This window comes from Dasypus novemcinctus, chromosome 18 (assembly GCF_030445035.2).
Source record: "Dasypus novemcinctus isolate mDasNov1 chromosome 18, mDasNov1.1.hap2, whole genome shotgun sequence".
Taxonomy (NCBI): domain Eukaryota; kingdom Metazoa; phylum Chordata; class Mammalia; order Cingulata; family Dasypodidae; genus Dasypus; species Dasypus novemcinctus.
Genome location: NC_080690.1, coordinates 17,604,526 through 17,629,810, shown reverse-complemented (window position 1 = coordinate 17,629,810; position 25,285 = coordinate 17,604,526). Strand labels below are relative to the sequence as shown.

Genomic DNA, 25,285 nt, shown 5'->3' with positions numbered 1-25,285 from the left:
TGTTGCTAATGTGGGGAAATATGGGAGGTGTGGGGAGTGGGGCATATAGGAATCCCCAATATATTCTCTGTAACATTTATGTAATCCAAGTATCTTTTAAAAAATAAAAGTGGAAAAATAAATAAAAGTATTATAAGCATATTCTGCATCATTTTGGCTTAATACCTTAACCGTGAAACCTGCCAAGCAATTTCAATGTCTGTTTGTTTGCATTTTGGTAACAAAAAAGAAAACTGGCTATGATATATAAATGATGATAAATGGTGGGTGTGCAACTGATGAAGACAAATGACATCCTATATGAACAAAGGTTTTTCAAATAAAGAATCTTGCCACAACATGAAGTAGTGGGCATACCAAATTCAAAAGAACTGTGCAGTCACAGCCAGAACTGTGTTTATCTGGCAAATGGTTATTTGTGAACCTGTGCTTATTAGGACATTATTTCATTCAGCAAGTTTTGAATTTCATTGGTTTTCAGTTTTGTTTGTGTTTAATTTGTATTCATTCCTTAATCAAATACTCTGTGTTTTTATGACTAAATGCTTTAGTATAGAGTTTATACCTAGTTTTATGTTTGTATGAATACAATAATTTACATAAATCCCAGGGGAGCAAGAATGGTTTTCTTTAATTAAAAACAAAACACAACTACATTTCTCAATTTTTAGCAACACTGACTTCCGTATTCATCATTCTCTACCCCGTTATAGCTTAGACTAGCAAACAGATATATTATAAAGTTCAAGGCATGTCTGGTTGTTTCGACACAGATGGTATGGTACTCAGCCGTATAGGTCCATTACAGTATTGATTTCTGCTATTTGTTTTCAGCTTACAGGGACTTCATCTGGGACTTTGAAACAAACAAAAACGAAAACAAAGCAAACCAAAAAACACCTTCGTCTCCTTAACAAATTATTCCCAATTCCTAAAAGAGTAATACTAGTACACTTTTGTTTGTTTGTTTCTACAATCTGCTTTTTTTTTTAATGTTACATTAAAAATATTTAAGAGGTTCCCATATATCCCCCAACCCCCCACCCCCACCCCACTCCTCCCACATCAACCTCTTCCATCATTGTGGCACATTCATTGCATTTGGTGAATACATTTTGGAGCACTGCTGCTTAGAGAGCAAAGATTTTGTATTTCATCAAAAAAATCTGTGCTTTATATTGATTTTATCCTTTATTTTTTAAAAGAATAAGTCTTCTCACTTTTGAAATAAGTTTTTTTTTTACCATCATGCTATATCTTCTCTCCACTTTTAAAATCTTTTGTCGTTACTTTTATTAAGTAGGGAACTAAATATTGTTTCACAATTTCCCATGATCCTGTTTAATAAAATGTTAAAATCTGAAGAAGAAGAAGAGAAAAGAATAATACTAGTAAGATAAATCCACCAAGAATATGATTAAAGGACCAGACAGCCGCTGAGCCCCCAGACTTTTTTTGCTCACAATTCTCAGGGAGAATGTTCTTTAAAGGAAGAGCCTGGTTTTGGTTATATATCAGAACAGATATCCTTCTAGGAAGTGAACTAAGGAAGCCAGGGCAACATAGAAAAAATAATTGTTACAGCTTAACAGGTTTCCCTGCAGCTTTGAGGAAGCAGAAAATTACAGTGATGCCTGGGTAGGATACCTTGCTTACACATGGAACCAGGAGATTCAAGAATTCATCTGGGGGGAAGCGGATTTGACTCAACAGGTAGAGTGTCCACCTACCACATGGGAAGTCCAGGGTTCAAACCTAGGGCCTCCTGGTCCATGTGATGAACTGGCCCACGCACAGTACTGATGCACACAAGGAGTGCCCTGCCACACAGGGGTGTCCCCCACATAGGGGAGTCCCACGCACAAGGAGTGCACCCCGTAAGGAGAGCCGCCCAGTGCAAAAAAAGTTTGGCCTGCCCAGGAGTGGTGCCGCACATGGGAAGAGCTGACGCAGCAAGAAGACACAACAAAAAGAGACACAGATTCCTGGTGCCACTGATTCCTCGTGCCACGACAAGAATACAAGTGGACACCGAAGAACACACGGTGAATGGACACAGAGAGCAGACAACCAGGGGTCAGGGAAGGCAAGAGAAATAAATTTTTAAAAATTTAAAAAATCTAAAAAAAAAATTATCTGGTACTTTCTGGAAGAAGGGAAGAGGTGGTGGATTGAGCAAAAGTCAATGCTTTGGAGAAAACATCAAAAAAGAACAACCCAGGTAAGACTCTGGAGTTTAGTAAGTGCTAAACTTCCTCACTTTTACACAAGAGGGAGAAAAAATTTAAATCATTATTTCTGCTTTTGTGTACAGAAAAATCCATCACTTCATCACCATCATTCCTCTGAAATATTTCCACTTTTGTGCCATAGGCTTTGATTTGCCTATGTAAAATTAACTTGCCTAATATTTCACTAAAGTTTTAGACAACATTCTGAAGAAGGAAATATTTTATGGTCACTTTTTTCCTTACAGGTAAACTTGTCTTCATTATTCTCAGCTCCAATTTCCTTATACAGAAACTGGTAAAGAAATTATCTTACATATATATTTTCAAAATTATTCCTCTTAATAGTCGAGATCTTAGAGAAAAAAGTAAAACATTATTATATCATCATCACCTTCATTAACATTTAGATAAATTAATACTACACCTTGTGATAAGGAATACATAATATGAAAAATAAACTCTGTGAGGAAAATCCTAAATTTTCATCTATTGAAACCCAGAAAAATTTGGCTTTCAGATTTACTTTTTAAAAATGTCTGACTTTGGAGTATGAGACTTATTTGTGTCTGTTCTCCCTACAGCAGCTGCTGCAGCCTGCCAGTCCACAAAACCTACCAGTCATACTTACATGTCCAGACACTCTGATTGGATCTCATCAAAAGTGGACCTGTGCTTATTAGGATATTATTTCATTTGCCAGGCTGGTAAGTGATGATTCTACACACTGCCAAAGACCTAAATTTTGAAAACTCATTCTAAATAAGGAGAGCATGTGGGACCATTACTTAAATGGTCTGTGAATGATAGACCATATTGCAAATAAAGGGATTTTGATTTCATGATATTGATTGGAGTAACTCCCACATGCATCCCATCCTAGTAGTTGAAAAAGCTGGGCTTTGATGTCCCCATTATGTCTTGACTTGGTAGAATACGGGAGAAATGATATTGCTAACCTCCATTTTCCATGTCTACTACCCCTGATCTATTCAGCACTTTTGGGGTGGGAGGGAAGAGTAGAAAGTAAAGGAGGAAAAGAGGAAAATATGAGGTAGGCAAATAAGAGGAAGAATGAAGGCATTATGGGTTAGAGGTTTGCTTCTCTGGAGGAAGAAATTTTTTTAAAAACCCTATATATGTTTATATTTATTTTTGGTTTTAATTAAGCAGTGTTTTTCCCAGTGATTATTGCTGCTTTCACACTCCCATAAGGCATTTACTCTTTTTTTTTTAAAGATTTATATTTTATTTATTTCTCTCCCCATCCCCCCAGTTGTCTGCTCTCTGTGTCCATTCACTGTGTGTTCTTCTGTATCCACCTGTATTCTTGTCAGCAGCACCCAGAACCTGTGTCTCTTTTTGTTGCATCATCTTGCTGCATCAGCTCTCTGTGTGTACAGTGCCACCCTGAGCAGGCTGCACTTTTTCGCGCTGGGCGGCTCTCCTTCTGGGGCACACTCCTTGCGTGTGGGGCTCCCCTACACAGGGGACACTCCTGTGTGGCATGGAACTCCTTGCACGCATCAGCACTGTGCATGGGCCAGCTCATCACATAGGTCAGAAGGCCCTAGGTTTGAACTTTGGACCTCCCATGCGGTAGGCAGATGCTCTGTCCGCTGAACCAAATCCACTTCCCTACAACTCTATTTTTATCAAAGTTTATTTTCTGCTTCTAGGTGGTAGTACATTTATGTGAAAGATAAAAGCATTTTTTTGAGATGCAAAACTATTAGTTACTTTTGAAACTAAACTATTGGAATAACATAATCACTTAGAAGAATTCAGAAATAACTATTAATGTCTTAGTGCTTGTACATTTTATTATGAATTTAGAACTATCCTTTTCAAAATATTTTAGTGGGAGAAATTTGTTTTAATCTAAAAAGCGGGTTTTAATAGGAATATATATTTGCATATGTATATATAAATACATCAGTATAAAAATAATAAAAGAATAAATAAAAACTTAGGAAAGTAAGTTCCTTACCTACAGGTGAGGGAAGGAATAGAGTAGCAGGGACAAAGACAGAAATTAGACCTTTTTGACATTGAATCTGTAAATGTACACAATTATAAAACAAACTTAAATGAATAAAGCACTCTCTGAAAATAGGAGGAAAGAGAGAAGACAGGAAAGAAATTGGAGATAGCAAGTTTAGACAAACTATAAAGGAATTTTGCAGCGAAGAGCAGGAAAGAACTGGGATGATAGTTCATAAGGCGAATATTTGTTTTATTCCCTTAAGGCAGGAAAAGTAACATGTTGGAACAATGTTCTTGATCTGAGCGTACAATTTGCACAAAGATGTCTGTAGTAACAGGGGAGAAAGCAAAGTCCAAGTATAGATGCTGGCAAGTGGGTAGATTTGGTGGTAAGAGTCTGTAGAACAGCTCTTTTGATTGCTTCGGTTTTCTTCTTGAGGTAGAAAACAAGGTCATCACCTGAAAGTGAGGATGGGGGAGCCTTCTAGGTAATGGAGGTTGAGTAGAGAAGTGAGAGAATCCTCGAGGAGAGTGGAAGAGTGGCTAGACTAGGAAAATACAGTAAGATGGATTGCCAGGCAGCATGAAGACAGGCCACTCGGGGTTCATGATCCTGAACTGAAGTTGAGATACAGTAGTATGGTTATACAATATTCCCTAGCCATGTTCTGCAGCATGGATGAGACGTTCTTGCAAATATACAAAATGAGGTATGTTCAAGAATGTTATCGCCCACATTCTGGTCTCCTTTATCTCTTTGTACCAATAAGAGTTGTATAATACAAAGGAGAATGTTGTGTAATATATAATTTCTTAAACCAAATTTAATTCTCAGTATTGACCCAATTGGTAAACATAAGTTTAAGATGCTTGAAAAACATTTATATGACTGTGCTCCAGAATTCCATGGTTATTATTCTATTTTAAAAAACTGAATAGAATCTCTAAATTGTGTTTTCCTGATTATCATACATGTGCATGTAATGATTATTTTGTAGACTTAAAGCTAGAGCTATATCCAAAAGCATCCAAATAGAGCTTTTCTAGACCAAGATGCTAGTCATGAAAGAAATGGAAATAATTCTCATTTACTTTGGAGACCCAAGAAAACAAAAAGAAAAGTCAGCATACCTAGAAACAAAATTACTTCAGGCAATGTATTACTCCTATACCAACCCTAAAATCAGTGAATGTAATTCTGCACTAAAAGGTGCACATGGCTGAATTAATGCTAAAATGTTTAAGCCTAACATATACTCAATAAATATGTTGCATTCTATTTTGTCTAATCTTAATATAGCAATCTTTGCTTTCATCATATATATTTTTTTTTCTTGATATGTCTTTGGCCTCCTTTTCACATATGTCCAAGTTAAAAAATGAGGCTTCTCCCCTGCTCCCCTCCCCCACCTCACAAACTTTTCCATCAAAAAAGACTTTTCAAGTAAGGCTCTTGAAATGTCTTTCAGATTATAGGATTATCTCTTTATCTCTTCCTCTCTGTCACTTTAATTTTAAAAAACAAATACTATTTGGGGAAGATGCATTAGCCTGAAATGACCTCCATCAATATTAATGTTGGATGACTCTAACCTGATAGAATGGGTAAAAAAAAAAAAAGGGACAAAGACGTTTAAAGTGGATTTGGTGATTATTCCCAGGGATATGACCTTACAACCGCAAGTGTTAGATCTCCTGGTATACAAGTACTTTAAATACCCTTTATTTATTTTTTATTTTTTTAAATGTATTTCTCTCCCCTTCCCCACCACCTCCCTGGCCCCAACCCCAGTTGTCTTCTTTCTGTGTCCATTCGCTGTGTGTTCTTCTGTGTCCCCTTTTATTCTTCTCAGCGGCATTGGGAATCTGTGTCTCTTTGTTGCATCACCTTGCTGCATCAGCTCTCCGTATGTGTGATGCCACTCCAGGGTAGGCTGCACTTTTTTCATGCTGGGCGGTTCTCCTTACAGGGCGCACTCCTTGTGCGGGGGGGCCCCCCACGCGGGGTACACCCCTGCGTGGCACGGCACTCCTTGCACACATCAGCACTGCACGTGGGCCAGCTCCACATGGGTCAAGGAGGTCCGGGGTTTGACCCTTGGACCTCCCATGTAGTAGGCGGATGCCCTATCCATTGGGCCAAATCCCCTTCCCTAAATACCCTTTAAAAGAACAATTCAGAGAATGTTAATGTTGTTTAGAAATCACAACATATATCTACAGAACAAATGTAAAACCACTTTTCTGAATGCCATGTAAAAGGATACTTCTGACTTGGGGAAAGTTGTTTAGTAATAGCCTCAGATGGAAGTGAAGATGGTATGTTTTGGTAAACTGTCAAAAAATTCCAAAAGTTGTTCTCATAATTAAAGCACTGATGTTGAACCTGCATTTGAAAAGTTTGAATAAATGTGAGAGCCTCATGAGAGTAATGCTTCTAAATTAATACATTACTTTATATAGTATGTGGTTTTAAATATGCATGCATTAAAGCTAAATTAATAAGTATAAATCAAATAAGTAGACATTTGACTTCCACCTATGTCCCTTAAGTTTATATATTAATAGTTGAGATTGCCTCCCCCCCCCCTTTTTTTTTAATCTCATTGGGAAAGAAGGGATTGTCTTTTTATGAAACTGATTTATATTTATGTATGTTCCTTTAAAAATTTTTGTGGCACTTTAAGTATCTCCTTAAATTTGATGTAGATAGATATATATTAACCTACTTCAAGAGTCTTTATTTTTATAGTAGAGTTAACACATTTAAATTTAGTAACAGATATGATTTGATGTCTTGCTGTATTGCCTTCTGGTTCTAATGCTTCCTTGCTCCTTCTGTCTTTTATTGAAAGACTATCTTCTCCATTATTCTTATTTTAATTTTGTTTAGCTTTAAGGAGTTGATCTTTTTAAAAACACATTCTTATATGTATATTTTTTCTAATTATTAGGCTCAGAAATGACACAATCTCTTGAAACTCCCTTATCTGGCTAAAGGAGTATAGCACATGCCATCCCCCACCTCCACCTCGAACCCTACCCAAAATTTTGTTAGTATAATCTGGGTTTTTTCAATTACTCTCAAGAATACCTTTTAAAATCTTTATTATAATCTGATTTCCAACAATAATTTAAAATGTATTTCTACATTAACTGGTTTCATATTTATCACCAATCATTTTATACTATAACTTTTCTTTTCTTGAATTCTTAATTTTGAATTTTGTCTCATCTGCATTAAAATTGTTTATTTTTTTATTTTAAAATTTTAATTTTTATATCAATGTTATGTGTTACTCAATTAGCACAAGATAATAACTACAATAACAACAAATCTGCTTTAGTCAGCAGTTACACTCCCCACTTATTTTTTGTTCATTCTTCTATCTTGTGGGATTGGGAGAATGTCCACTCTGACTACTTCAGGCTGAGTAGGAACATAGATGTTATGGGGCAGAGAAATGGAATTGTTTTGCTTGCAGTTGAAGATTCTCGTTTTGGGCTGGAGCTGGTCCATCACCATCATTTTGTTGGTTGTCCAGGGCAGACCTGAAGAACTGGATAGTAGGAATTGGCCACATATCTGCTGGATTTTAGGACTCCACCAGCATAGGAACAATCCAACGGCTTTATCTCTGAGAAATACATTTTAAAAGTAAATTGAATATTATTGATTCAAATAAAAGAAGAATCATGATTAGGGGATTTATACCTAAGTATAACTATGTTTTATTGGGAAAATGCTTTTTCATACATTCCTAGATAGAGCTTGCTGAGGGGGTGTTGATTTCATGTGGCCGTATGACTTGCCCATGGTGTCCCTAGGGCCCTCAGAAGCACTTTTGTGTGTGGCTTTATTTACTGTGGCATTTTGTAGAGTCTGACTGAGACCTGCATAAGCATAACCTCCAGAATAACCTCCTGACTCACTTTAAAATCTCTTAGCCATAAAAACTATATTGTATTTAATTTTACCCCCTTTTGATAAAGGTCGTTCTTTAGATTCATTGCTGATTAATACTTGGTAATAATCCCTTGATATCAGGGAGGGTCATCCCTAGGAGTCATGTCCCAAGTCAGGGGGAAGGTAGTGAGTTTATTTGCAGAGTTTGGTTTAAGAAGAGGCCACATTTGCATAACGAGGAGATTTTTAGGAGCAACTCTTAGGCATTAATTATCATTAGGCTTAGTTTCATTATTATGGGAACAAGGTTCATTAGTGCAGTCCTTAAGATCAAAGTCAGCTTATTAGCATATTTTCCTTTATTAAACAAGGTTTATATATTCCAGAGCTTCTGGCTATTTTTTTGAGAAAGTAGTAGAATGTCCTCAGGAGGGATGTTTAGTATTTTTATATTTTGTTAACTACTATACAGGCCTCTATCTATCCAAAAAACATACTCATGGCAACAAGGCTACATTTATATCCCACAGAAGTGTGTAGCTATATTATGTTCAAGCTATTTAAAGGACCCTGTCTGTCTAGACACTTGATGATGTGAAACAGTATAACTTTACAGGGGAATTTGGTTGTTTCTGTGACATAACATTTTTCTAATAATAAAATACGCAACATTCCCCAAGCCCCCTATTGTTGACACTTAACATTGCTGTAGTACCTCTTACATTTGATATAAGGATGTTAAAATGATGCTGTTAACTATGGTCCATATTTTGCTTTACGTGAATTTTTAAAATTTTTTTTAAAGAATGATCTATTGGGAAGTGGACTTGGCCCAGTGTTTAGGGTGTCCGTCTGCCACATGGGAGGTCCACGGTTCAAACCCCGGGCCTCCTTGACCCGTGTGGAGCTGGCCCATGTGCAGTGCTGGTGTGTGCAAGGAGTGCCATGCCACTCAGGGATGTCCCCCACATAGGGGAGCCCCATGTGCAAGGAGTGCGCCCCGTAAGGAGAGCTGCCCAGTGCAAAAGAAAGTGCAGCCTGCCCAAGAATGGCACTGCACACACAGAGAGCTGACACAACAAGATGATGCAACAAAAGGAAACACAGATTCCCGTGCCGCTGACAACAACAGAAGCGGACAAAGAAGAAGCAGCAGCAAATGGACACAGAGAACAGACAACTGGGGCGGGGGGGGGGGGGGTGGGGGGGGAGGGGAAATAAATAAATAAATAATAAATAAATCTTAAAAAAAAAAAGAATAATCTATTGGTGGAAATATTTTGGGAACATGTGAATAGTCAAAGAAGTTTTTCTTAACTCCTTCCCGATGAATCATATTTTAGAATAAAATAGGTGTTTTAGTTAAAAACAGGATCAGTTACTGTAACAAAGTAGTAGCTTAAACAAAGGAGAAGTTCATTTTGCTTTCAAGTAACAGTTTTAGTGTGAGTAGCCCATGGCTCCATAGTTTATAGGACCCATGTGCTATGTTACGTTCCTTGTTTGTTCTGATATCAAGTGGTAACTTATATCTCATGGTCTATAAAGGCTGGTTTAGCTTTACATTCCTTGTTCACATTCCAGCAAGTGGGAAGGGGAGGATGGAAAGTAGAGGGCTTTTTTTAAATTTTGTTTTTTTGTGTGTTTTTTTTTTAATTTCTCTCCCCTTCCCTGCCCCTGCCCCGTTGTCTGCTCTCTGTGTCCATTTGCTGTTCTTCTGTGTTCACCTGCATTATTGTTATGCGGCACCAAGAATCTATCTTTTTTGTTGCGTCATCTTGCTGCATCAGCTCTCTGTGTGTGCTGCGCCACTCCTGGGCAGGCTGCGCTTTTTTCATTTTTTTTGCACAGGGCAGCTCTCCTTGCAGGGTGCACTTCCTGCATGTGGGGCTCCCCTACATGGGGGACATCCCTGCATGGCACGGCACTCCTTGTGCATGGCAGCACTGCATGTGGGCCAGCTCACCACATGGGTCAGGAGGCCCTACCAAACCCTGGACCTCCTATATGGTACGCAGATGCTCTATCAGTTGAGCCACATCCATTTCCCTGTTTTTTTGTGTTTTTTGTGTTTTTTGAGGTGACAGGTAATGAACCTGGGACCTCATAGGTGGGAAGCTGGGGTTCAACCACTGAGCCACATCAGTTCCCTGAGTTGGTTTTAATGTTTGTTTTGCTTGTTTGTTTCCATCTTCCTTAGGAGGCACTGGGAACTGAACCCAGGACCTCCCATGTGGGAAGTAGGCACTCAAGCGCTTGAGCCACATATGTTCCTGAGGGCTTTGAAATTACACCTTTTACTTCTCTGCATATCCCATCTGCCAGAACCTAATTGCATGGCTATAGGCAGCTGCAAGGTAGGCTAGGAAGTGTAGTTCTTGGCTGGACTACCATGTTCTCTTTAGAAGGAAGAGAGGACATAGTAGAGAATAACCAGCAGTCTCTGCAATTCAGGTAGTATAATTATTTTCTCACAATCTTCCCCTCAAAACTCTGTAAATATCATTCCCTAGAGTAGAAAAGACTAAGGTGAACCTTACTTATTTTTAACAGGTAACCTTTTTGTTCTTTTAGATTATTTGTATGTTTTCTTAATCCTTGTAATTCAGAAATTTTCTTAGCCTGTATCTAGTTTACTTTTCACTGATTTTGCCTAGAGTGTGGCATAGACGCATCTTTCTTGGCTCAAGAAAGTGTTATTCTATTCTATCTACTTATTCTTTTTCATTTCTGGTTTTGTCTGAAAGAATTACCAATTATCTTTGTGCTCTATTGCTGGTTTCTAGCTTCCCTATCTTTCCTGTCATTCTTTTAAATGAAAAGAATGATTTTATGTCTATTACTCTTTCTGTTGCATTCTGGGAGAACTCATATTTATCCTGTGTACCGCTGATTTGATTTTCCCATATCAGTTCTGTTCTGTGTTATATCCAATGGGGATTTTAATTTTTCAGTAGTGTTTTGATTTGCCAAAGGGCTAATGATACAAAGTACCAGAATCTGTTGGCTTTTATAATGGGGATTTAATTGGGGTAAGAGCTTGCAAGGCCATGAAACGTCCAAATTGAGACATAAGTAGGGATGCTCACGGCAGGCCCCTTTTCTTATATCTGCCTGTCTCCCTGTTTATCAGACCCAGCAAGAGGGCAGGGACTCAACATGAATCACACCCCACTGATGTAATCCAGCCAAATGGGTTTCATGCCCACAGGAATGGATTACTTTAAAACATAATCTTTGGGAAGCGGATGTGGCTCGAGCAGTTGGGCGCCTGCTTCCCACATGGGTGGTCCCAGGTTCCGTCCATTCTGTTTCCTAAAAAAACAAAAACAAAACAACAAGGAGACGGACAAAAAAAACAATTCAGGCTCAGTAGTTGAGCACCGGTTTCCCACATATGATGTCCAGATTTAATCCCCAGTCCCAGTACCTCAAAAATAAACAAACGAAAAAAAACATAATCTTTTTTTTATTCTTTTTTTAAATTTTTTTTATTTTAAACCATAATCTTTTTATTGTAGTAATTGAAATGCGCTAATAATGATTGGAGTGATAAATGCACAACTATGTGTTTATACCAAATACCATTGGTTATACACTTTAGATGTTTGGACTATATGCTTTATTAATATGTACCAATAAAATTGATTTGTTTTAAAATATATATATAATATTTTGCTTTTTGGGATTCACAAAATTCAAACTGTCACAAGTAGCATTTTTTAAAATACTCCTCTATCATTTATTTCCTAACCTATAGTAATATTTTTCTCTAATCTCTATGGCCTGGTTTTCTGGTCCTCTGAACCAATGCATCTGAAAAACTACAACTCCCAGAAGTTGCTTTTACTGTTTCCTCACTACTCTACTCTCCCTCCCTCTCCCTGGTAATTTATTTGTGTGGCCAAGCTTGTAGAGCCAACATATCACAGAATTCACCACTGTTCACTCCTCTTTGCCTGACTAGTTGCTACTCATGACCAGGGGTTTTCTGGATTTAGAAGAAAAAAGGTGTGAGTTGGTGAAGCCACTGAGAGCAGTGATGATAGCACTCTTGTTTATCTCATAGAGTAGAATTTAGAGGAAAAGAGAAAGACTACCCATGTTTCTAACTGATAACGGCCCTGCAGTCTGTCTTTCATGAAGTGAATCTAGGATATTCCCTGAGAAGAAATCTCTATAGGTTTTTTTACAGTCCATTTCCATCCTCATTTTAATTTATTTCAGTTCCTCCCCAATTTTGGCATTAGGTTGGTCGGTCATAGCTCCTGGTAAAATGATTTTTAACCTTTTTCTGTATTAGTGAATATTTTTTTTAATTGACTTTGTAATAATATCACATTAAATATATATATATATATATATATGAGGTCCCATTCAACCCCACCACCCCCACCCCACCTCTCCCCCCCCCCCCCCCCCCCCCAGCAACACTCATTCCCATCATCATGACGCATCCATTGCATTTGGTAAGTACATCTTTGGGCACCTCTGCACCTCATGGTCAATGGTCCACATCATGGCCCATACTCTCCCCCGTTCCATCCAGTGGGCCCTGTGAGGATTTACAATGTCCGGTGATTGCCCCTGAAGCACCATCCAGGGCAGCTCCATGTCCCAAAGATGCCTCCACCTCTCATCTCTTCCTGCCTTTCCCCATACCCATCAGCCACCATGTCCACTTTTCCCAATCCAATGCCACCTTTTCTATGTGGACATTGGATTGGTTGTGTCCATTGCACCTCTATGTCAAGAGGAGGCTCAGATTCCACCTGGATGCTGGATGCAATCCTCCCACTTTCAGTTGTAATCACTCTAGGCTCCATGGTGTGGTGGTTGTCCTTCTTCAACTCCATCTTAGCTGAGTGTGGTGAGTCCAATGAATCAGATTGTAGGTGTTGGAGTCTGTTGAGGCTCAGGACCTGGCTATCACATTGTCAGTCCAGAGATTCAAATCCCCTAAATATATCTTAAACCCCAACACTAACTGCACCTCCAGCACTTTAGCATGAAAGTCTTATGAAGAGAGATCCCATCTGAGTCCAGATTCATGACACATAAACACCATTTCCAAAGAGGGGCCATCTGACCTGGTAGTTAACCCCATCGGCCATGACCATAACTCCCATGGGTCTCTTTAGCCCTCAAAGGAACCAATACCTGGGGGTTGTATCTGCTTTATCTGTCTCTCAGACTCTGCTCAGTTGTGCATAAGGGCAATCCTTCTGACAGCCTCCAGACTCTTTTTTAGAGACTCGTAGCCATATAAACTCATTTCTCCTTTCCATTTTCCCCTTACATTAGGTCAAACAGCATTTTAAAGTCATGTTATTTTATGTAGACAGGGATATTCTGCTGATCCGCATTGAACCTTCCGTATAAGGTCCTTTTCCAGTTACATCATCAGTTGGTAGTTGATAGTGGTCCCTCAGTGCCAGGGAGGCTCATCCCCAGGTGTCATGTCCCACGCTGGGGGGAAGGCATTGCATTTACATGCTGAGTTTGGCTTCGAGACTGGCCACATTTCAGTAACATGAAGGCTGACAGGAGGAAATTCCCAGGCACAATGCTGCTCTAGACCTTGTTCTTATTTTAGGCTTATCAGCTCACAAGCATAGTCATTAGCATCAGAGGCTCACTGTTGAACCCTCACTCCCTCCCAGTCCCCGCCACTGCACCTGGGAGACTGTCGCTGCTCCCCTAGGGACCACGACAGAGTACCACTGGCCAGGAACCCAGTACCCCCCCTGCTGTGGTTTTTAATTGTTGCCACTATGAGTATATCCAAACATTACCATGCACCCTGGACATATGTTCTGTACAGCTCCCTGTCAGCCATATATCACCTGTCAATTGTATCCTATACCAGTATCTCTCCATTGCCATTGTTGAACCACTCTGTGATCCAGAACTCCCTGAAATTTGAAGCCCAATATAATGTCAGGGTCCCTTACTAGGAAATGGCATATAGCGATGGGTTTAAAGGTTAGATAAAGAATACGTGTTGACTTGGGAAAAATTCTACATCCTATCTTTTTCTTTTTTTTTTTTTTTTTTCCCCTAATTATTGAGCTTCTCTTCACAGGAGCCCTAGACCACAGCAATGCATATATATAATATACAGCACTCCCATACATCCACCACAAAACCTTTTCCCTTCCACAGCGATACTCTTACACCCTGTTCACATCATATTTACTTAACGTGATGTACAGAGTCTAAGACAATAGCTTTCTAACAAGGTGACATCTGTGCTTACATTATGGTGCATACTTTAGGATACACAGTTTTTTACATTCTTAGTTATCCTATGTTTTACATTATGTATTAGTGAATATTTTAATAGAAAAAAAGGGGGGAAATGATTTATGTGAACTACTTTTTAACAATGTTAGGTAATATCCCCATTTTACAAATGAGATAACTAAGAAGTTAAATCATTTGCTTCATAGTTACAGTAAAGGCAAAAGCAGCTTTGAAACCAGGTCTTTTAACTCAGAATCCAGTCTCTTTCTTTAACTCTCTATCCTCTTTGCCTTGACAGAAAGACATAGCATCTGATACAGTAGTAGATGCAGTGATGTTGCTGCTAAATATACATGTTAGCCCTGTGAGCAGCAAAGGAAATCTTACAAGAAAAAATTAAGAAGGCAAAGGGGAAGCAGATGTGACTCAAGTGATAGAGCTTCCACCTCCATATGGGAAGACCTGGGTTCGATCCCTGGAGCCTCCTGGTGAAAAAGAAGAAAAAGTGTGCCTGCATGGTGAGCCAGTACCCACACAAGTGCCCATGCGAGTACCTGCGCCAGTGCCCCACACAAGTGAGTCATGCAACAAGATGACAATGCATCAAAAGAGAGATAAGGAGAAAGTCAAGGTGAAGCACAGCAGAAACCAGGAACTGAGGTGGCGCAATTGACAGGGAACCTCTCTCCCCGTCAGAGGTCTCCAGGATTGAATCCCAATGAATCCTAGAAGAGAGAAAATGAGAAGAGAAGACAACACAGACAGCAAAAACAAAAACAAAAACAAAACACAATAGCAGGGTGGGAAGAAGGGAAGGGGGGAAATAAATAAATAAATAAATCTTTTTTTAAAAAAAAGAAGGCAAGGGAAGCTTGCTAGAGCCAGGTAAATTTTAATGGGTCTAGAAGCTCATGCCTTAAAAGAAATCAAGCCTAAAACTAATAGCAAATAAGCATGTTCCACTGATATTGCCTTTAGATCATAGTTTTCTTATTGGAAAATATGCAAAGAGGAAGAAAGTAATAATGGTGATCTGGTAAAATTTTGTAATTATAATTTTCTGAAATTATCAGAAATAACAGATCTTCTCCCTTTGGTAAATTAAGAAGTAAATATTTCTATAGTAATATTTATTTACAAATAACTTTATAATTGTTGACTTGATTTAGTATTTATTTTTGTACAGAGGGTCTTTAAACAGTAAGCAAAGGGATTAGGCATTAGTGATTTCATAATATTTCATCTCCAGAATTCTAGTTTGTGTGGAAAATCATTGCCTTTTCTATATAAAGTGATTTGCATTATTTTTTAGCCAAGAATAAGATATCCTCAAATAAAATAGAAATAAATATTTCTATCCTAGATTTTTATTTGAACTTAATCTAATTTCTTTGTATTATAGGAGCTACTCAACTTTTAACTACATGACACCAAACTGCTCATATTAATCTTGTAAGTACCTAACTTCATGATACACATATTGAAATATTACTCTCTGGGGTTGAATGGGACCTCACATATATATTTTTAATGTAATATTATTACAAAGTCAATAAAATAAAATAAAATAAAATAAAAAAGAAATATTACTCTCCCTGGCATACCTGGTGGGCATGCTTCCTGCCAGAATTCCACTCTGCCTTACAGAGTGCTCTGAATATAGTTTTCGAATAAGGAAAGGAAAGGACAGAAGTACAGGAGAGAATCAGGTTTAATGGGTGCACCACAAAAAAAAAATTAAGCTTGTCTTTGGTTTTTATTTATTTGTTGTTGTTGTTTCTTCTCTCCCTTCCCTCCCCTGCCCCCATTGTCTGCACTCTGTGTCCATTTGCTCTGTGTTCTTCTGTGTCGTGTGTATTCTTGTCAGCAGCACTGGAATCTGTGTCTCTTTTTTGTTGCATCATCTTCTGTGTCAGCTCTTCGTTTGTGCAGTGCCACTCCTGGGCAGGGTGTGTTTTTTTCGTGCAGGGTGGCATTCCTTGTGGGGCACATTCCTTGCACATGGGGCTCCCCTATGCAGGGGACACCCTTGTGTGGCTTGGCACTTCTTGCGCGCATCAGCTCACCACATGGGTCAGGAGGCCCTGGGTTTGGACCCTGGACCTCCCATGTGGTAGGCAGACGCTCTATCAGTTGAGCCAATTCCGCTTCCCTGTTTGTTGTTTGTTCCCTGCTTCATTCCAAAAGTATTTGTGGCTTCTTACAAAAATACATACAATGCAATAAGATTTAAAAATAAAAAAAGAAAGAAATCAGAATGAAAGGGAAAAAGTAGAAATGGTCTGTATAATCTAAAAAATTTCACCTTCAGGAAATTTTTCAGCCTTGTTGCCTTTGTTTCCTACAAAGAAATCTTTTTGTGGATGCCTAAATATGCGTTTATGTTTATTTGCAAATAATAATTCTTTCTGGCTGTATAAAACAAGAACAGAGATAAAAGTGAAAAATTTCTTGTTAGTATTTCCCAAACTATGTTCTGCAGAATAACTACCAACTTCCCTTGAAATGATGTTAGAAGGGAAGAAACCAAAGCTTTTAACTGTAGGACTTCTCAGCATCTTACAAATGTGCTAAACTAGCCACTTCTCACAGCCTCCACACTATCACACCCCGGTCCAAGACACCATCATCTTCTATCTGAACTTTTGTGTTTACCTCCTACTGTCTCCTGGCTTCCAGTCATGTGCCCTTTTCATTTCTTCTCAACACAGCAACCAGAGTGATCTTTTCAAAGAGAAGTCAGGGAGCAAATGTAGCTGAAGTGGTTGAGCACCCGCTTCCCATGTACGAGGTCCTGGGTTTGATCCCCGGTACCTCCTAAAAACAAAAACAAACTAAAAACCAACTCTCACTGAGGAGTGGAAATAGCTCAGTGGCTGAGCACCTGCTTCCCACGTACGAGGTCCTGGGTTCAATCCCCAGTACCTCCTGAAAAAACAGACAAAAATCTGAAGTCACATCATGCTGCCACTCCTCAGGGCCCCCAATGTCTTCCCATATCATTCAAAGTAAAATCCATCCTCCTCTCAATTGCCTCCCATGCTCCCGCATTTCACACACCTCTTCTCTGAGATCGTTCTGGTCTCCCCTTTGCTCATTTAGCCTTTTTTGCTGTTCCTCAAGCAACCCAAAAGGCATGGCCTCAGGGCCTTTATACTCCTCAAATACCTTTCTCCAAGATAGTGCAGTCTTTCCCCTCCCTTTATTCAACTTTCAGCAAAAATGCTCCCTTCTTATATCTGAACACACTATCTGAAATACACTCTTTCTGTCCAATTATTTTTTCTTCATAGCACTTTATCATTATGAGATGTAATTAGTCTGTCTATTGTCAACACTAAAATGGAGGTTCCATGAAGGCAGGAACTTGGCTCATTTTGTTCACTGCAGTATTCTCAGTTCCCCAAAACATTGCTTAGCGCATGGTAGATGCTTAATAATTATTCATTAAATGACTGACAATAAGTACACCAATGCAAATTGTGAATCTCGTAAAGGGTAAAATAGTATGCAGCTTTCACAAACCTGTATGCATGGAAATTGTTGAGAGAAATACCTATTAACATCTCACAGAATATAGAAATTCCAGGGTAATTTTGGAAACACTGCCTTAATTATTCATTATTTGATAAAATCAGATTCAGCTTTTTCTTTACCTTTTTTATCTTTTAGTCCAAGACCCCGTGCCATTCCATCAGCTTATTTCCTCAAGTACAAGTCACGCAGCAGGTAGTATCTTGCCATGTCTGCACCTACCAGCCAGCTTCTCCCTGTAAACCCTGTAAACTCACGAGGCCCACATCTACAACACAAGCTGAAAAGTTACGGAAGAAATAACTTCAAGCCCAAAGAGGGATTCACATCCAGATGTCTTTACCACTCATCTATAAGCATCATTTGAGAATGTGTCTGATCAAATAAATTTGGAAATTTGAAGTCACACTTGGGTAGTTTTGTGAAACTGAAAAAAGCACTTTTCTTCTTTCCCAAATAAAAAAAAAAAAAACCTCATGCAAACATTCCACAATGAGTTTGATGCTCCTTTCAGTATTTGTGGAAACTCAAATACTAGCAAGTATATTTATACCTTTGAATCTGAAAATTTGTGAATAAATTGATAAGTAGTGTATTAGTCAGCCAAAGGGGTGCTGATGCAAAATATCAGAAATTGGTTGGTTTTTATAAAGGGTATTTATTTGGGGTAGGAGCCTACAGATAACAGTCCGTGAAGCATAAGTTACTTCCCTCACCAAAGTATATTTTCACGTGTTAGAGCAAGATGGCTGCTGATGTCTGTGAGGGTTCAGGCTTCCTAGATTCCTCTCTTCCAGGGTCTTGCTTCTCTCTGGGTTCAAGGTTCCTTTCTTCCTGGGGCTGGCTTCTCTTTCCTCTATGAGCTTAATTCCTGGGGCCCCAACTTAAGTCTTCAGCATCAAACTCCAACATCAGAAACCCTCAACTCTGTTCTTTGCCATTCAATCAATCATACAGATGAGATTACAAATAATCCAATATCTATTTTTGGAATTCATAACCATATCAAACTGCTACAAGTAGTGATATTCTCAGATATGCTGTGTTTACTTTCTTTTGCTCATTTATCAGGTTACTGCCTTTCTGATACATTTGTTAGAAGAATTCAGTGGAGACAAATGAATCCACTCCTTACCATAGAATAGTATAGCCTAAAAACAGGCCTTAAGAATCAGTTTGTGCATGATTGTATTTGCTGCAGCCATATTTACCAATGTCACTTTTCTGTAATTTTTCATGCCTTTTTACTTACAAGTAAATTAAAGTGGTAGGATTAGTGGTCGTTTTAATTTTCTTTTTCCCATTTCTGTATTTTCAAGTATTCTGTAATAATCTTGTAAACACAATCTGTATTGCTTATTTGGGCTTTTTAATTACAGAAATAATACACACATGTTATTAAAAAATCAGACAAGAGGTGTATAAATGCAAAAGCTCTCACCATTTTTGTTCTTCTCACCAATCCCATTCCCCAGGAGTAATCACTGTTAATAGTTTATTAGTTTGCTTATATAGCCTTCCATACTATTTTCTATGCATACACAATTATAAATATATATATATATATTTTTTAAGATTTATTTATTTCTCTCCCCTTCTCCCCCCCCCACCCCGGTTGTCTGTTCTCTGTGTCTATTTGCTGTGTCTTCTTTGTCCGCTTCTGTTGTTGTCAGCGGCACGGGAACCTGTGTTTCTTTTTATTGCATCATCTTGTGTCAGTTCTCCGTTTGTGCGGCACCATTCCTGGGCAGCTCTCCTTACAGGGCGCACGCCTTGCGTGTGGGGCTCCCCTATGCGGGGGACACCCCTGCATGGCATGGCACTCCTTGCACGCATGAGCGCTGCACATGGGCCAGCTCCACACGGGTCAAGGAGGCCCGGGGTTTGAACCGCGGATCTCCCATGTGGTAGACTGACGCCCTACCCACTGGGCCAAGTCTGCCGCCAATAAATATATTTTTAAGTTTAAAAAATTTTATTAGAGGAGTTATAGTTGTTTAAACAAAAGTAGATTTGCGGTATACAAATTGTTCTGCCACTTGATTTTCTGCTTAATAATACAGTACCATGGATATCTTTGCATTTCAAAACAAATTAATCTAACTCATTATTCTTAATGTTCATTTGTGTTTTTTGTCTGTATATTCTTGCAAACAGCATATTGATACATCTTTGAGTACTTATGCAATATTCATTTGAGATAGAGTACTAGAAGGAGAATGGACTTTTTTTTTCTCTAGGTAACTGGACAAGTTTTTTTTTTTTTTTTTAATTTTTAAAAATTTCTTTCCCCACCCTCCACCCCAATTGTCTGTTCTCTTAGTCCATTTGCTGCATATTCTTCTTTGTTCACTTCTGTTGTTGTCAGCGGCACAGGAATCTATGTTTCTTTTTTTGTGTCATCTTGTGTCAGCTCTCAGTGTGTGCGGCGCCATTCCTGGGCAGGGTGAATTTTCTTTCCCGCTGGGCGGCTCTCCTTACGGAGTGCACTCCTTGCACGTGGGGTTCCCCTATGCGGGGGCATCCATGCATGGCAGGGCACTCCCTGCACACATCAGCACTGCACATGGGCCAGTTCCACACGGGTCAAGGAGGTCCTGGGTTTGAACCCTCTACCTCCCATGTGGTAGGTGGACGCTCTATCCCCTGAGTCAAGTCCGCTTCCCTATTACTAAGTTCTAATCATAAATTGTTATGAGTCCATGATTTAATGGAAGAGATTGAGGTGTAATTTAATTCTTAGGGAATAAAATAGAAGGGAATAGGAATTTCTGATGAATAGGCTGGAATGATACAACAACTTGAAATCATTTTAAATTTAGAGCAGTGCCACTGTTTTGTTATTAACATTTTTACTTAGAAATTTTTACAAAGGGAAGCGGATTTGCCCCAACTGATAGGGCGTCCACCTACCACATGGGAGGTCCAGGGTTCAAACCCAGGGCCTCCTGACCCATGTAGTGAGCTGGCCCACGCACAGTGCTGATGCGCACAAGGAGTACCGTGCCACACAAGGGTATCCCCAGTGTAGGAGAGCCCCACGCGCAAGGAGTGCACCCTGTAAGGAGAGCCACCCTGCGCAAAAAAAGCACAACCCACCCAGGAGTGGCACAGCACACACAGAGAGCTGACATAGCAAGATGACACAACAAAAAGAGACACAGATTCCTGGTGCCTGCTGACAGGAATACAAGTGGACACAGAAGAACACACAGCTAATGAACCTAGACAGCAGACAATGGGGGGGTGGGGGGAGCAGGGAAGGGGAGAGAAATAAATTTTTTTTTAATTTTAAAAAATAAAAAGGAAATTTTTACAAAAATATATACCTTACTTCTAGAGGAGGTGTTTTAGATCCTAGACATGAGCTCTTTCTTAATCTCAGGCACTGTGTTCCCTGCTAACATTCAAAAAGGAAAAGCCAGGAAGTTTAATTCCATTATTAATATAAAGGCGACCAAAAGGCATCAATGGATAGGCCATCTTAAACTTGAAGATTAACTGGCTCTTACTCTAGATTATGCTCTGAAGAAATGCTAGCATGGAAATCCATCCCGCCAGCCTCAACATGAGCATAGACCATTTTATGATCACAGTGAACATGACTTCCCTGGAGAAATTTCTGATAGTATCCATAAAGCCTGAAAGTCCCCTTTTAATCACATTCTACTTGGGGTTCCAGCATCAGCCTAACATACTCACTTCTACCTGAACATCACCCTTCCAAAATGTGAGCATGAAATACATTTTTTTTAAATCGCAAGATGGATAGAAGGACACATATGTGATAAAGCAATTTTTAGTAAAATGTCAACTGTAGAATCTAGTTGTTGATTAAATGGGTGTTCACCAAAAAATTCTCTCAACTTTTCTGTATGGCTGAAAATTTTCATAATGGAATAAAAATCATCAAAATGGATGTCATCTTTTAGTCTCCCTTCATGGCAGTCTCCCCGTTGTGAAAAGAAATTTTTTTTCCTGATTCTAGCATAGGCCTTTACTGGCCCTGGAATGAACCCTTCTAAAGTTAGTTCTTCCTCTTAGGAGAAGTACCTGAGGCAGCCCCTCTCACTACGGGGCTGGCTGCCCACTACAAAATTCTGTCTGCATTACCAACAGGCTCTTTCCTGATTTAGACATTGTACCTAGTACTTGCTAATCTGGGCAATAACATATCATTTAGAGCTGGAAGGAAACTTAGAAATCTTTGATCCAGACTCCTTGTTTTACAGATGAGAAAACTAAGGCCCAGAGAGATTGAGTGACTTGCCTTAGCCTTCCAGCCATCTGGGGATAGAGCTAGGCCTGGAACCAGTTTCAACTCACAGTTCAGGGACCTCTTCCTGGAACCACTCTATGCCTATCCTTGCTCTGCCCTCGGCTTTGTTTTGTTGTTGTTGTTGTTGTTGCTCTTGTTGTTATCTAGATCTTCTACCCACTGACTTAGACATGTGCTATTTCATTTTTCGAAAATCATAATATAATAAATACATTTGTATTAGTCAGCCAAAGTGGTGCTGATACAATATACCAGAAATTGGTTGGTTTTTATAAAGGGTATTTATTTGGGTTAGGAGCTTACAAATACCAGGCCATAAAGCATAACTTATTTCCCTCACCAAAGTCTGTTTTCACGTGTTGGAGCAAGATGGCTGCAGAGGTGGCTCAACTGATAGAGAATCCACCTACCACATGGGAGGTCCAGGGTTCAAACCCAGGGCCTCCTGACCCGTGTGGTGAGCTGGCCCATGGGCAGTGCTGATGTACACAAGGAGTGTCGTGCCACGCAGGGTGTCCCCCACGTAGGGAAGCCCCATGTGCAAGGAGTGCACCCTGTATGGAGAGCTGCCCAGTGCGAAAAAAGTACAGCCTGCCCGGTAGTGGCACTGACACAGCAAGATGATGCAACGAAAAGAGACACAGATTCCCAGTGCCGCTGACAAGAATACACAAACGGACACAGAAGAACACACACAGTGAATGGACACAGAGAGCAGACAACTGGGGGGAAGGGGAGAGAAATGAATAAAAAATAAATCTTTAAAAAAAAGATATCTTTACTAAGTTGAATACTTTAACTGTTAAAGTGTAACTTCTATTTGTAATCAGCAAAAATGCAAGGAATTAGGAAAAAATGTTCTTAATATTTAGTAGACCTGAAGACCAAAGAAAAAGCCATCAAACAGAGACCATATGAGACTCATTAGTGTCATATGTAGCAACAACAGTGTAATTCAGTGGTCAGGTTCATGAGTTCTAGAGTCAAACTCCCAAGGCTGGAATCCTGGCTCTGCCACTCACTAGCTGACGGACCTTGGACTGGAAACCTTGGGCAAGTGAGCTACCCCTCTAAGCCTTACATTTCCACTGGAACAATGGGGCTCCCAATAACAGTGCCTACCTAGAACAGAATTCTTGTAAATATTAAATAAGGTTCTCCATTCAAAGCTCTTCCCACAGTTCTGCATTCAAAATCAGCTACTAGTATATGTCATATAATAAAGCAATTTAATGGTGTAAAGCAAAAAAAAAATGTTTGATTAACACAAAATTATAAATTTGCTCGTTGCTTTAAAAAATTATAATTGGTTCCTGTCAGTATCCATGCTAATAAATTATATGTTTTGCAAACGATGGGTGTTTTTCAATTGAATGAAACCAACTAAGTGAGCTAGTTTTTAAGCAATTAATCTGATCTCAGGATAATTTAACGTAACTGTAATATATAAGAAATCTGTAAGGAACCTTTTTCTGAAACAAAAAATCTTTTGATGATAGTATCTTCTTTTTTTTTTTTTCCTACTCCCATGTTTTTATTTGTGCTGTTCTTATTTTATATGGTTAAATAATAGACCCATCCTTCAAGGCTCAGCTTAAGTCTTGCTCCCTCCTTAGAGCTTCTATTAGAATTCTAGAATGACATTCGTGTTATTGGTTTAGCATGGCATGTCGTTTGGAGTGATAGTATCTTCTTTTTTTTTTTTTTTTAAAGATTTATTTATTTATTTAATTCCCCCCCTCCCCTGGTTGTCTGTTCTTGGTGTCTATTTGCTGCGTCTTGTTTCTTTGTCCGCTTCTGTTGTCGTCAGCGGCACGGGAAGTGTGGGCGGCGCCATTCCTGGGCAGGCTGCTCTTTCTTTTCATGCTGGGCGGCTTTCCTCACGGGCGCACTCCTTGCGCGTGGGGCTCCCCCACGCGGGGGACACCCTTGCGTGGCACGGCACTCCTTGCGCACATCAGCGCTGCGCATGGCCAGCTCCACGCGGGTCAAGGAGGCCCGGGGTTTGAACTGCGGAACTTCCATATGGTAGACGGACGCCCTAACCACTGGGCCGAAGTCTGTTTCCCTAGTATCTTCTTAATTTCTGTTTTATATATTTCTTTTTATGTTTTCTTACACCTGGAAATTCTAGAATCACAAAGTATACATTTCTTTGTTGCCCTGGGAATAGGATTGCCAGATTTAGTAAATAAAAATACGGAGCACAATGTTAAATTTGAATTTCAGATAAATAGGAAATACATTTATAGTATAGGTATGTCCCAAATTATTGTTTATCTGAAATTCAAATTTAACTGGGTGTCCTGTATTTTATCTGGTAACCCTACATGGATGAGAGAGAGGTGGAAGGATTCAGAGGCACAAAACATGATCAACAGAATCTGTGAATATTTCATTTTAGAATAGAGGTAAAGATGCTAGATTCTCAGCTCTCACTCCCCCTCTAGTCACTTAACTTAGGTCTGCTTGCTTCTTTTTTTTTTTTAATTTATTGAAATATTGCTTGCTTCTTCGTCATTAAACTACAGTTCACCCTTGCTTTCCATATGGTTGCCAAATCTGCAGTGGCAGATCCTCCTGTTCCTGAGCTGGAGAAAGCTGGGGAGTACACCGACTGAAGGCCGGAAAATTTTCTTGGTTCTCCCATTCCTGCAGATGAAGGTCACTGTCCTAGCAGATAATAACCTCAATTTTCAATTTTGCTATCTTATTCAGATCTATACTAGATATCAAAGAAGGGCCACCATAACAGCTAAGGTTAATAAAATTAATGTTCTTTATTCACTGCTTTGTGTCTTCTTCCACTTTCGAAGGGGAAATTTAGAGATTGATATTTCTCAATTGTAAATCTGAAGGGCCCTCTACAGTTGTTTAAAATTCCAAAGCCTTTGTCCAAATGTACTTTTCTATGTCTTCATTTTTTCCTTACAGATAAACCCAAAGAATCATGTTAAAATTACCTGTATTTTCTATATTTTTGTCATATGCAAGGTCATCATAACCCTCTATGGATTAGAGAAATGGAGTGAACCCCATTACCTTTGTGACTCCCAGAAGGCAGTCTTTGAATGAAGAGTACTGGATACCTTCTTTCTTGCCAGT

The 25,285-nt window shown here is 39.2% G+C and overlaps 1 long non-coding RNA gene across 1 annotated transcript in view; it reads left to right on the top strand.

Moving 5' to 3' along the window:
• The window catches only part of LOC131274308 (uncharacterized), a 59,311-nt gene extending 40,725 nt beyond the window's left edge, over window positions 1-18,586 (top strand). The window contains exons 2-4 of the long non-coding RNA XR_009181521.2: window positions 2,813-2,935; window positions 15,770-15,819; window positions 18,040-18,586. This is a non-coding gene — a long non-coding RNA (uncharacterized lncRNA). The remainder of the gene's footprint in view (window positions 1-2,812; window positions 2,936-15,769; window positions 15,820-18,039) is intronic.
• The last annotated feature ends 6,699 nt before the right edge of the window (window positions 18,587-25,285 follow it).